General features: G+C 42.6%; 1 protein-coding gene and 1 non-coding gene across 2 annotated transcripts in view; one reads left to right on the top strand and one right to left on the bottom strand.

Annotated features, from left to right (window-relative positions):
* Positions 1–13,612, bottom strand: part of Btbd9 (BTB domain containing 9) — a 338,683-nt gene extending 325,071 nt beyond the window's left edge. The window contains exon 1 of the mRNA XM_090355745.1: positions 13,507–13,612. The gene's annotated coding sequence lies outside the window, so the exon portion shown is untranslated. The remainder of the gene's footprint in view (positions 1–13,506) is intronic.
* LOC150047735 (U6 spliceosomal RNA) lies at positions 4,800–4,906 on the top strand. The gene has a single exon (XR_016539348.1). It is a non-coding gene; the product is annotated as a U6 spliceosomal RNA (small nuclear RNA).
* Positions 13,613–14,000: the final 388 nt, after the last annotated feature.

Here is a 14,000-nt window from a genome sequence, read left to right as displayed (position 1 = left end):
AGACTTTCCATAAGGCAGTTTTCCATAAGAGGAATGCCTTTTGGAAAGACAAGTCACAAATTACATCTCTGAGAAGTAGCTATCACTATCTGAGTTTACACAAATATGCCTTTTGGGCACTCTCAGCTTATCAATCTCAAGCTATTGTATGAACTAAATGCTGACAATAGAAAAACATATACATCGGGCCGGGAGTTTGGCCTAGTGGTTAAAGTGCTTGCTTAGCATGCATGAAGACCCGGGTTCGATTCCTTGGTACCACATACATAGAAGTGGTGCTGAGGCTCAAGTGGTAGAGCTCTAGCCTTGAGAAAGTCCAAGGACAGTGCTCAGGCCCTGAGCTCAAGCCCAGGATTGGCAAAAAAAAAAAGAAAAAAAGAAAAACATATACATCTAAAGGAAAAAAAGGATCATGATGGGCACTAGAGGTTTGTAATATTCTTACCCAGATTTAAATTATATATTTCACTAATTAATAAAGGTTATTACAGTATGAACTCTCATTAAAGTATTGGAATCACCAATTGTAGCAATTTCTTTGTAGCAAACCTACGGTGAACATTTGCAGTATTACTATCTGTATAAAGGAAATTGGCTTTTCATTTGTAGAATGTTCTAAAAGTATCTACTGTGCATACTCTAACTGTAGTTTGTTAAAACACAATATCTTGGCTATTTTCTGTGAAATTGTGAAATAAAAAGAAGTCAAGTTGGCCCCAGTGGTTCATGCCTATAGTCCTAACTACTCAAGAGGCTGAGAGCTGAGGATCACAATTCAAAGCCAGCCCAGGCAGGAAAATCCTTGAGACAGTTATCTCCAATTAACTGCCATAAAGCTTGGCTCAGTGGTAGAGCACTAGTCCTGAGCAAAAGGATTGGTTTAGCACCTAGGCCCTGAGCTCAAGCCCTAGTACTGGCACATATATACACAAAAAGTCAATTCTGAGAAATCAGTCTAACCTTATATCTTTTTATTCCTTTTCCTCCCATGTGATCTTTTTCCCCTAAGTTTTATGAGCCATGTCTTCATCTAACTCCAGCATATCATTCTGTACCATGATGGGGAAAAAAACCATAGAACTCAGGGATAATTATCCCTATGTAGTCTGGAAGTTACTACCAAAAGTAGAGCTACTGATTGACTCAGCTAGAGTGCCAATGAATTAACCAAGAATTCTTCCCCAGTCTAAATCTAGCCGGTATAAATCTAGCCGGTATATGTAAGAATAAAGACAACAGATACAAGTTAAGCCACACACTTAACTTGCATTTTACAAACAGAAAATCTTGGGCAAAAAGAGTTTTAGTCTAATAAGCACATTAGGAAAACTGATTTTTTCCCCTATTAAAGTGTTTTCTTTTCATGTTTTAAATTTGGTCTTACCCCAAATCACAAGTGCCTATGAATGGAATTAGGAGATATGTGGCCTGCCTGTATGTACTTCACTTTCACTGTGGGAAAATAAAACTCATTAAAAATTGTAAAGTATTGTGGATGAATCTTCTGTATTCTGTGCACTAATATCCCCAAGATGATACTGAAAAATTGATGAGCTTATGATTAGACTCCTAAGTTTTGAACAACACTCATGGACCAAACTTGTTCACATTTAATAGTGAATTCTTTATAATGATCAAAATGTGGATCAAGGCTGATCTCTATTTCTTAAGATTTTCATTAGTTGACTCTTTACCAAATATCTAATCAAGATATGTAGCCAATTCAGCTATAACACCAACTTGGGATGTCACTGATACAAATTCTCATGGCCTGTCAAATAAGGGTACTAGAACTAGCCTTTAATGCAGGAACCATACAAAAAAGACATAGACACAGAAGAGAAAATATGTATTCTGTATAAGGAGAATATCAATTGAAGGTTATTCCTAAGAGAAAACATAAACTGTGGTTAATACACTTTTACATTTACCTTCATTTCATTGAACCATCAACACAGTATTTCATAAACATAAAATAATCAATCACATATAGCAGATAACTGTAAAATATCAATTCTTGTAGTCTTTTCCTTCAGTTTATAAATGAAGACACAAATGGGGGTTGGAGGCATGGTTCAAGTGGTAGAGTAATTGCATAGCAAGTGAAAGATGCTGTACTAGTACTGCCAAAAAAAGGAAAGAAAGAAAGAAAAGAAAAAGAAAACAGTAGTGCCATTCCCTGGCCAATGGTAGAATCAGCTGCTAAAGATAAAATCGCTTGCTGGGCACTGGTAGCTCACACATGTAATCCTACCTACTCAGGAAGCTGAGATCTGAGTATCGTGATTCTAAGCGAGCCCAGGCAGGAAAGTCTGTGAGATTCTTATCTCCAATTAAACACCCAAAGGCTGAAAGTGGAGCTTCAAGTGGGTAGAGCATGATCTACAGCAAAACAGCTCGGGATACCTACTGCCCAAGCCCAAAGTTCAAGCCCCAGAACAGCCCTCCCATCCATTCACTGAATACTATGATCATGAATACATCTATGATCATGAATAAATCTAAAGTAACCTACATACCTTGTATGTAAGATGAGGTCTAAAGGGGGAGGGAAATGGGGACCAAGACATGAGAAAGGGTATCAATGTATGTGAAGTAATGCACCTTCTATCTGGTGAATATAATGTAACCCTTCTATTAATTACAATAAAAAATATATGAAAAAAAGATAAGGTCTAAATAATGGACAAAAATGGTTGTTTAAGATATTAAAGAGGGGGCCGGGAGTTTGGCCTAATGGTAGAGTGCCTGCCTAGCATGCACGAAGACCCAGGTTTGATTCTTCAGTACCACATACATAGGAAAAAGCCAGAAATGGTGCTGAGGCTCAAGTGGTAGAGCTCTAGCCTTGAGAAATCCCAAGGACAGAGCTCAGTCCCTGAGCTCAAGCCCAGGACTGGCAAAAAAAAAAAAAAAAAAAAAAAAAAAAAGATATTAAAGAGTGCTTTGCTAGGGAGTATGAAGTCCTGGGTTCAATTCCTTGGTACCATATACACAGAAAAAGCCAGAAGTGGTACTGTGGCTCAAGCAGTAAGAGTACTAACCTTGAGAAAGTTCAAGGACAGTACCCAGGTCCTGAGTTCAAGCCTCAGGACCAACAAAAGTAAAAAAGAAAAAAAATGTGTTCTGCAGACACCACAGCAAGGGCAAAGGACTCAATGACACTAAAAATGTGAGACTGAAAAGGAAGTCTGAGTAACAGAGAAGAAAAGGAAACAAATATTGGACAACTCTGCAATATAAAATGAATATTAAGCCAGCACGGGGCTCGTGCATATAATCCTAGCTACTCAAGAGGTTGAGATCTGAGGATCAAGGTTCAAAGCCAGCCGAGGCACAAAAAGGACCTGAGACTCATCTCCAATTAACCTCTAGAAAATACCAAGTGGGGCTTGGCTCAAGGGTAGGGCAGTAGCCTAGAGTTGAAGATCTCAGGGACAACACCCAGGCCCAGGGATAGGGCAGTAGCCTTGAGCTAAAGAGCTTAGGGACAGTGCCCAGACGAGTACAAGCCCCATGACCCACAAAAATAAATAAATAAATAAATAAATTGATTAAAACTCAAAACGCATAGCATTTACTAATTTTTTTCTACATCATGTTGTAAAGTGTTTTGATAATCAAATTAGCATATTTTTATTTTAGCCTTTTTTCCAGAATCAATTTAAGGTTTCAATTATTAAGTACTTCCAGTAGGCACACACAACACTATTCCTCAAAACTAACCTTCACAATGAAATAGACCTTTAAGACTGTTAATTCCTTTCCCAGGTCTCCATTTTTCAGACATAAACAGAGAATCGTCATAATGTAGTGGCTCATTATACAAGCTATAAAATATTTCACTCCAGCTATGAAGTTGGCCTTATGTTTTGTTTCCTTAATCAAAATAATATATTTTAAAGGCCACATGCCAAAGTGCTTCTTAAATTAATAAAAATACTTAGTACTTAACCTATAACACACTTTAAAATTATCACACCATCTTGCAGGTAGAACTATCTGCCCATGTGCCCAGGGCCAGTAACAATTGATGAAGGGCCTGTCACAAAGCCTATTTACATGATTCATTTTACACCAGCCTTCTAAGGCCACATACATAATAAGTACTCATTCTGCAATGGGAAAATAAATATTTTAGTGTGAACAACCTGATAGTGTTACTATTAAGTTATTAATTCACTGGCAGGATTCCTTTATTAGCCTTTTTTCCTGCCCAACTAAATCTATTAGGAAGTATTCACAGATACTTAGCACATAGACCTGGAAAGAACCCAAAAACCAAAACAGGGCTTTTTACAGATGAGCCACTACATGGCAGAACCTAGGATAAGAACAGGAGAAATAGGGCTCTAGGGTGGGCTGCACCCATAGGGTGACTATCTAAAAAATAAAATAAAATACTTGAGGGACAGATCACAGAGCCTGACATTGGTCATTTCATACTACCATTTTCTCCTCAGGGCTTCCTCTACCACTACCACCCAGCTTATTGTTGTTGTTGCTCTTGTTAACAGCCAAAATCACTCCTGTGATAATCTTCTGGCATGTGTATGCACTGGCCACAGATTAATCCAAATTATACTCCACTCAGAAATAGATAAGATTCATCTCTAGAGGCTACTGAGGAAGCACGTGACTCCTGTGAACTGTCTATATAGTAATGAGAACTTTGAATTTACTGGACTGAGCCCAATCTAGCTTCCTTAGGTTAGAGAGTATTCAGGCTTTACAACCAGCTTTTCCACATATAACTTTTAATTCCTCTGCTACTTTTCACTCAAATTTAAAGATGATCAGTGCTCACTTCTGCAGCACATACACTAAAATTGGAATGATACAGACAAGATTAGCATGGCCCCTGCGAAAGGATGATATGCAAATTCATGAAGCATTACATATTTTTGAGTTCAAACAATGATGGATGGTCAGAAAGATGAAAACTTCTAAATAAAAGCTAAAAAAAAATAATAAAGATAAATTTTAAAAAGGGGCCAGGAGTTTGGCCTAGTGGTAGTTTGCTTGCCTAGCAAGCACAAAGACCTGGATTCAACTTCTCAGTACTACATAGATAGAAAAAGCTGGAAATGGTGCTGTGGCTCAAATGGTAGAGTGCTAGCCTTGAGAAAGTTCAAGGAGAGTGCCTAGGCCCCAAGTTCAAGCCCCAAGACTGGCAACAGGAAGGAAGGAAAGAAAGAAGGAAGGAAGGAAAGAAGGAAGGAAGGAAAGATGGAAGGAAGGAAAGAAGGAAGGAAGGAAAGATGGAAGGAAGGAAAGATGGAAGGAAGGAAAGATGGAAGGAAGGATGGACGGACTTTGACTTTTCTTTCTAACCTCTGATTCTTCCCTAAAGCCACTGAATGAAATCTTACAATTAGCCCACCACTCCACTGTCACCAAAGCTGCCAGTGACTTCCTAACTAGAATGCACAAGTCATTTTCCATCCTTAGTTTCCTAGCCTCTCCACACTGTCTGACATTGTAGAACGTGCCCTCCTTGACACTCTACCCTCTGGCCACTCTCCTCTCCTCACTTCCTTTTAGCCCTTGGGTGTCTCCTTTCACTACGCTTCTTCGGGATCTTCTCCCAGAGATGGAACTTAGAGCAAATAATGCCTTGCAGATAAGAGTTACATCTTTCACATGAGTTTATTAACTAGCCTCCAGATTTCCACCACCTCTCACTTTCTGCTAAAATAGTACTAAGCTAATTATGCTAACTTACCCTAAAATACCTTCAACAGGAAGACTTCCCTAAGTACCAGAATTTATTAAATTGTCTCCTTCAAGTATTAGATAACTATTCTTGGCATATAAATTCTAAGCTAACAGTCTTCTAAATATATTTCTACCACAGCTTTTATTGTTTTTTATTACAAACATTTACTTCTGAATCTGTTCTTCCACCAGATTACAAATTCCTTGTTGTAATGGATCATGCATCATTATCCTTTGCATGTAGAGCACCTATTAGAACCTGGCAGGTGGGCATCACAGTGTTGTGGATAAAAGGGGGAAAGCTGCATCTTTTCCCTATTTTCCTCTGAGTCAGACAAATTCTTACCATAAAGGAGTCACATCACCATCTAAATATATAACTTACATATACAAAGAACTTAGAAACAGTGGGAGCTACACTACTCGACCTAATTACCTGTCCTAATATAGCCTAAAATAGAAGGTATGAATGACCAGAAATTTCTCAATCACTGATAAATAAGTGCAGGCAGCATAGAATTAACTGAAAGCTGTAGAGAAACATTGACAATAGAGAGCAAGTTTCCCAGCTTTAGGAGAATGGACAAATGGGCAATTTATTAACATCAGAAGACTTTAATTAACATTGAAAGAAATGACATACTATTGCCTCAATAGTCAACCAACTACACATATTATAATATTTAAGTAATTAAACATCTAATGGAGGGTGACAGAACAGTACAGAAGGAAATCACTGGAAACAAAACAAAGGCAAACAAGATTATTACAATGACAAAAGAGCAAGCCAAGTATCTGAAAGAACTTCACCAAGCCAACAATTATGTAAATGCCAAGACAGCTTGACAATTGTGCGCTGGGTGCCCACCCACGGGAAAATGTCAGCACCAGTGATGCTCATGGAGTCCTACAGCTGATGAAGCAAATCAGGGATTCACTAGTAAAGTGAAATTCTCCTAACCCAAATGACCTTCTCTTTTTTTTTTGTCTTTTTTTTTATTGTAATTAGTAAAAGGGTTACATGATATTTGCCAGATAGAAGGTGCATTAATTCACATACATTGATACCCTGTCATCAAATGACCTTCTTTTAGGATGAACCTGTATTAAGAAAAGCATAGGCATCAATGTGCTGATCTGGAACTTTAGATAAAACTCTGTAGGCATCAACCTGCTGTACCGTCCCTGGCAGTACACATAGGTTTATACTCATTGCCCCTATGTAAAGCCAGTCACATAATTTCATTTGGCAACTTGTCAGTTAGGAAGCATCAGTTAAATTCCTGAAACCCCTTTACAAATGTGTCTATAACTGTACACAAGTAATGTTTGCTTTCTTTCTACAGCAAAACTCTCTTACAACTTCCTATCCACGATTAAAACTAATGCTTGTACTGTCAGAAGTCCTCATATATATGACACAGAAGACCAAGATAGATATCAGCAAACAATCCTTAGATTCAGATTGTGAATCTGAATCTGTGGGGCTCAGTGATATAGTGTCACCCTAGCAAGCACAAGACCCTGAGCTCAAACCCCAGTACTATCAAAAAACACTCTTTACATCCATGTTTCTGTGGTTATACCTGCCCCTACTTCTTTGTTTTGAGGGTTTCCCATTCCATCCTTCTAATTGTAAACTCCAAGGGCTTGGGCTGGGAATGTGGCTTAGTGCCTAGCATGCATGAAGTCCTGGGTCCGATTCCTCAGTACCACATAAACAGAAAAAGCCAGAAGTAGTGCTGTAACTCATGTGGCAGAGTGCTAGCCTTCAACAAAAGAAGCTCAGGGACAGTGCCCAGGCTCTGAGTTCAAGCCCCAGGACTGACCAAAAAAAAAAAAAAAAAAAAAAAAAACTCCAAGGAATTAACAATACATGACACACGCTTGAGTCTTAACATGTGCTGACAATTATTTTTACAAAATAGTCATTTAAAGAAAGGAGGGAGGAGGGCCAGGAGTTTGGCCTAGTGGTAGAGTGCTTGCCTAGCATGCACGAAGACTCGGGTTCGATTCCTCGGTACCACATACATAGAAAAAAGCCAGAAGTGGTGCTGTGGCTCAAGTGGTAGAGCCCTAGCCTTGAGAAAATCCAGGGACAGTGCTCAGGCTTTGAGCCCAAGCCCAGGACTGGCAAAAAAAAAAAAAAAAAATAATAATAATAATAATAATAATAAAGAAAGGAGGGAGGTGCCAGGCTTGGTGTCTCACACCTATAATCCTAGCTATTCAGGAGGCTGAGATCTGAGGATGGCGGTTCAAAGCCAGCCCCAGCACTAAAGACCTGGAGACTCTTATCTCCAATTAACCACTAGAAAACCAGAAGTGGCGCTATGGCTTCAGGGATAGTAGTTGAGCTGAAGAGCTCAGGGACAGAGCCCAGGCCCAGAGTCCCATGACAACAAAAAAAGAAAAGAAGCGGGGGGGGGGGGGGGGGGGGGGGAGGAGGACATCTAACAAATCAAATGTATACAGCAATACATTAGCTAGTAGAATTTTATGTATACATAGAGTTACAAACAGCATCCTTGTCATAAACTCAGCAAGAGATAAAGAATAACAAAATTTGCTTTAAGTACAGGAAATCATGCACAAGGACAACATTAAGCAGCATCAAAGGGTCATTCAAACACTGATGTACCAGATATTTTGGCAGATTCTGGAGGAGACAAAAATGATGTAGACAAAATTGGAAACCAGATTAGTGGACCCAGAGATTTTGAAGGTTATTAAATTCCTCACTCCTCTTTCTCTCCTAGTTCTCCATAAACCTCAACATCTTTATTAGTGACCATGCTGATTCCTTGTCTTTCATTGATCCTAGTCTAAATCAGTGGTTCTCAAAATCAGGTATCAGCATTAGAAGCTTTAGTATCACTAAGTGGTGTTCAAAATGCACCTTCTTCACCAGGTGCTGGTGGCTCATGCCTATAATCCTAGTTACTCAGGAGGCTGAGATCCAAAGGTCAAGATTCAATGCTGGCCCAGGCAGGAAAGTCTTTGAGACTCCTATCTCCAGTTAACCACCAGAAAACCAGAAGTGGCACTGTGGCTCTAAGTGGTAAAGCCCTAGCTTTAAAAGAACTCAGGAACAGTGCTGAGGCCCTGAATTAAAGCGTCACAACTTACCAAAAAAAGAAAGAAAGAAAGAAAACCTGCCTGTTTGCAACTATAATCCTTCCAATCTCACCTTCCAAGTACCTGGAACTAAAGGTGGTCACTTCACTCGGCCTCTACAACATAAATGGTAAAGAGGGATTTAACATCAGGTCTTCTAATTACAAGAATGCTGCCCCTCCCAGGTGTCATTTATATCACACTGCCACTGATCCTCTTCCACACTCTGAAATAGAATTTCCAATTACCTAGCAGATCTCCCCATTTAAACTCCCTAAGGACACTTTAAAATTAGCGTAACATCATTTGTTCTCCCCAGTGCAAACCTGTTCCTCCTCAAGTATTTCCTAATGTCATCATAATCTTCCAATTGTTCACTGTAGACATGTCATCTTTGACTTCTCAATCTCCCTTACCTCTGATGTTCATAAAATTGAAAGGATCCTGAGGGTGGAAAGGACTGAAATGGGCAAGACATATAGATAGAATGATAGGTAAATTGATTGATAGAGAGAATAGATGATAGATAGATGAAAGCCAGGAATATGGCCTACTGGCAGAGTGCTTACCTAGCATGCACAAAGCCCTGGGTTCAATTCCTAGGTAACACATAGACAGAAAAAGGCTGAAAGCGGTACTGTAGTAGAGCACTAGGCTTGAAGAAAGAAAAAAAAAAAAACCAAGTTACAGAAAGGAAGGGGAAGGAAATATAAAGGAGAGGGTAAAATTACACTGTACACATGTTTGGAGGCATTACACAGAAGTCCCCTCATGTTATTGTTATATTAATTCCAAATAAAAACACTTTATAAGCCAGGCACCAGTGGCTCATGCTTGTAATCCTAACTAACTGCTCAGGATCATGGTTCGAAGCCAGCCAGGGCAAGAAAGTCCATGAGATTCTTACCTCCAATAAAACACACACACACACAGAGAGCAGAATGGCTAGGGGAGCCAGGACTCAATAAATATTTGTTCAGTAGTTAATTATGCAACATATCTTCTGTAACCTTACTCATCATGGCTAGGAATCCAATTTCAGGTTCACACACTACTCAAGATATTTTCATACAACAAAAGCTGTTATATATAAAGGCCAACGGTCAACATTCAGCAACAGAGTCTGTACTGTCAAATATTTCTGTCAATGTTTTTTAATCCTTCTGCAAATAAGACTCCTTTTCTATTTTTATTTTTTAAAGGATCAACAATAACTCCAAGTCTCATAGACCACTAAGAGATAATCACATGCAACAACCATGCCACTGAAAAGGCTGAATAACTACTTTGATTACATCATTTCAGTCAATTTCCAATAGAAAGGCCCGAGTACCTCAGGTTGACTTTAGAAACTGAGGTATGCACTACTGATACATAAAATACATAGACATTAGTGAAGTGTTTATGACAGTTAATAATTGAAATTTGTAATTTTGCTGCTGTCTCAACAAGAATATTCAATAATATTAAATAAAAATACCATTTATTCTTCTAAAAGACTTTAACACAACCCCCATCCCACCCTGAAATCAGGGACTATGAGATGCTGACAGGTTGCAACACTTTCCCTTCCCATCTTCTCAACAACTCTCTCCAACATTTTCTTCCCAGGGACCTACTTCCCTTCTAGTCCAGTCATATACTAGTCTCAATATGTCCCCAATGACCGAATTATTAACTTCTCTGCATATGATTCCTTATCTCTTTCCAATTCAAATGTCACCCTTCTTTCACCAGCTCCAGTCTTACTTCTTCCAAAGAGTTCCTGTGACCATATTTTGTTAAGTTTCCACTGTACTTAAGAGTCCTCATATAACTCTTGCTTACACACTACCTTAGTTGCTTTCATAATTCTTTTTTTGGGGGGGGGGGCAGGGTGGTCTGGGGCTTGAATTCTAGGCCTGGGCGCTGTCCTTGAGCTCTTCAGCTCAAGTCTTGCAGCACTCAACCACTTTAAGCCACAGTGTCACTTCCAGTTTTCGGGTGGTTAAATGGAGATAAAGAGTCTCACAGGAGGGCCGGGAGTTTGGCCTAGTGGTAGCGTGCTTGCCTAGTATGCACAAAGACCCGGGTTTGATTCCTTGGTACCACATACTTAGAAAAAGCCAGAAGTGGTGCTGAGGCTCAAGTGGTAGAGTTCTAGCCTTGAGAAAAATCCAAGGACAGTGCTCAGGCCCTGAGCTTAAGCCCAGGACTGGCAAAAAAAAAAAGAGTCCCACAGGACCAGGAGTTTGACCTGGTGGTAAAGTGCTTGCTAGCATGCATGAAGACCCGGGTTCAATTCCTTCCATATATAGAAAAAAAGCCAGAAATGGTGGTGTTGCTCAAGTGACTGAGCTCTAGCTTTGAGAAAGCCCAAGGAAATGCTCAGTCCCTGAGTTAAAGCCCCAGGACTGACAAAAAAAAAAAAGTCTCACAGACTTTAGTGCCTGGGCTGGCTTTGAACCATGATCCTAAGATTTCAGCCTCCTGAGAAGATAGCTAGGAATACAGACACGAGCCACTGGCACCCAGCTCATAATTCTTTTACACAGGCCTGCCCCCTCTCTCTTAACAGGGAAAAGCTAAGTTTTCTATATCATTTAGGGGGGAGGGGGCGACGTGGGGATGGAACCTGAACTCAGGGCCTGGCACTGTCCCTGTGCTCTTTTGCTTAAGGTTAGTGCATTACCACAATGCCACTTCCAGTTTTTCAGTGTTTAACTGGAGATGGGTCTCACCCAGACTGCTCCTGATAGCTTCAAACAGCAATCCTCAAATCTCGGCCTCCTTGAGTGGCCAGAGTTACTGGTGGCCCGGCATTTTTTTTTTTTTTTTTGCCAGTCTTGGGATTGGGCAAGCACTGAGTTTGGCTTTTTTTCTATATATGCGGTACCAAGGAATCGAACCCAGGTCTTCAAGCATGCTAGGCAAGCACTCTACCACTAGGCCAGACTCTAGGTCCCTTTTTGTCATTTCTAACCTGCAATTCTTCTACCACATCTTATGTAACACTGGAGGAAGGGGCTGTATAAAGTGAAGGTGTAAACTACTTTCTACTCACAGATACACACTCAGTCACAGAGTAAATACAAACATGTATTGTGTGCTTACTCTGTCACAAAAAAAAAAAAAACTCTTCTTGGTAGAGATATGACCCTTGTCCTAAATGCTGTTACAGGAAGAGTCTGAATTCTGAATAACGCAGAGCCAAATTTACTGGCTCCAAGATGTTAAGAATCTCAGGTAGCATATTCTATAGCCTCGATGAGAAAAAAGAACTGCAGAATTTTGGTGTAGATGGAAAAGAAACTTGGAAGCTATTTCCCTCTATTTTCTTAGATGGAAAAGAAACTTGGAAGCTATTTCCCTCTATTTTCTTACACAAATCATGATTACATTTCAATACAATCTATTTATGAGTGTGCTGGGGGAGGGGGGAGGCAGGAGGATGCGCATGCATTTGTCCCGGCGCCCCGGCGCTTGAACTCAGAGCTTGGGCACTGTCCCTGAGCTTTTTCACTCAAGGCTAACACTACCACTTCAACCTCAGCTACACTTTCAGGCTTTGGGGCAGTTAAATGGAGATGAGCATCTCACAGACTTTCCTGCTGATCTTTCCTGCCCTGGGGTTGGCTTCTAATCTCAGCCAGGATTACAGGCATGAGCCTGTAATGGTCCCCAGTCAATACAACCTATTGGGATTGCCTTAATCGATAGGAATTCAAAAAAAAAAAATGTATTTAAAGATGGAATTATTCCCTGTCTCCAACATTCCCTTTTCCAAGAATAACTAAGGCTACCACATTTGTACTGCTGAGGGAGCCCAGGGCACTGGGTTGTGATTTAGGGCACCATCCAATCCACAGGTTGAACAGAATAAGTATATTCCACGTAGTAAACAGTCAAGTCGGTCCTACTTAAACTTGGATTTTAGAAGAGCGCTTTCATACTTTCTTGTCTCTGGTAAGACAAAGACAAAAAAAAAAAAAAAAACCAGGTCTCTGGAAACAGACGGGGAAGACACATCAGAAGCTAGGTGACCAGTCCCCTGGGCCTCCCCACTGAACAGCCACGCTGGCCGCAGTGCCAAGGAAGCACGTGGACACACGCGTGAGGCCTGGAAAAATCCAGGCAACAGGTGGGCGTCCCCCCCCCCCCCCCCCCGTCTACCCTGACAGGCGGCCTCCCCCGAGGTCGTGGGTGTGTCAGGCGCTCCCGCCGGTCCACAGCCATCTCCACAGCAACCCGAGACACCGGGGCGACGAAGGGGAAGGATCCGGGGCAAGCCCAGACCCCAATACCGCGGTGGGGATGACGGTGAGGAAAGGGGGTTAGGGGGTCCCCATTTCCGCCTCCTGTCGCTCGCGTCTCAGCCGGGGAACCCAGGGCTTCTCCTCAGCCGAATTGCTCGGGGTGTGGGTTGTGTGTGTGTTTGGGGAGGGGGGAGGAAGCCTGGCAGAGTCACCCCCCAAACCCACTGCACCTTCCCGACGAACGAGCCACTCCCCAGCGGGCCCCCACGCGACCGCTTCCCCCGAACGCCGGGCCCCGGAACTGACCCTCCTCAGCCCCCGTCCGCGGCTCCTTCCCCGCCCCCCCGGAAAAGGGCGGCGGAGGGGCGTGGAGCGGCGCGCGCCCCCGCGCCCCGCGCCCGCGCAGCAGGTGAAGCGAGGCCCCTCTGCGACTCACCCCAACAATGTTTCTCTGCGACCGGGCCTCCGGCACCGAAGCCTCCTCCGCTGCCTGCGCTCCCCCCTCGCAGCCGCCGCCCCCTCGGCCGCTGCCGTCGCCGCCGTCCTCGCCACCGCCGCCGCCGCCGCCGCGGCGCGCGTCCGCTTTCACGCACACCGCCGTGGCCGCGCACGCGCCCTGCGCGCTGGCGTCACCTACCAACCGGTCCAGCGCGGACCGGCGGGCTCCCGGATCTGAGGTTCCAGGGTCTCCTGGGGTGGGATCTGCGGTTTCTTCCCCACTAGTCCGACCTGCTGCCCCTCCTGTGCAGGGGCCGCAGGGTGTGGCTGCCCAGCGGGCACCTGGCTGCGGGTAAGTCGCGTCATCTCACGTCACTGTATGGCGTCACGCGTGCGTCACTGCGCCCGGCCAGGTGTCCCCGGTGCCCACGGAGAGGGCTCCGGACCGGTGCTCGCTGAGAGGCGCCTGGGGCCGGGAGGAGGGGCGGGGTG

This window comes from Megascapheus bottae, chromosome 22 (assembly GCF_031878675.1).
Source record: "Megascapheus bottae isolate mThoBot1 chromosome 22, mThoBot2.hap1, whole genome shotgun sequence".
Lineage (NCBI taxonomy): Eukaryota > Metazoa > Chordata > Mammalia > Rodentia > Geomyidae > Megascapheus > Megascapheus bottae.
The sequence above is the reverse complement of the archived record's forward strand: the minus strand, read 5'-3'. Positions and strand labels throughout refer to the sequence as shown.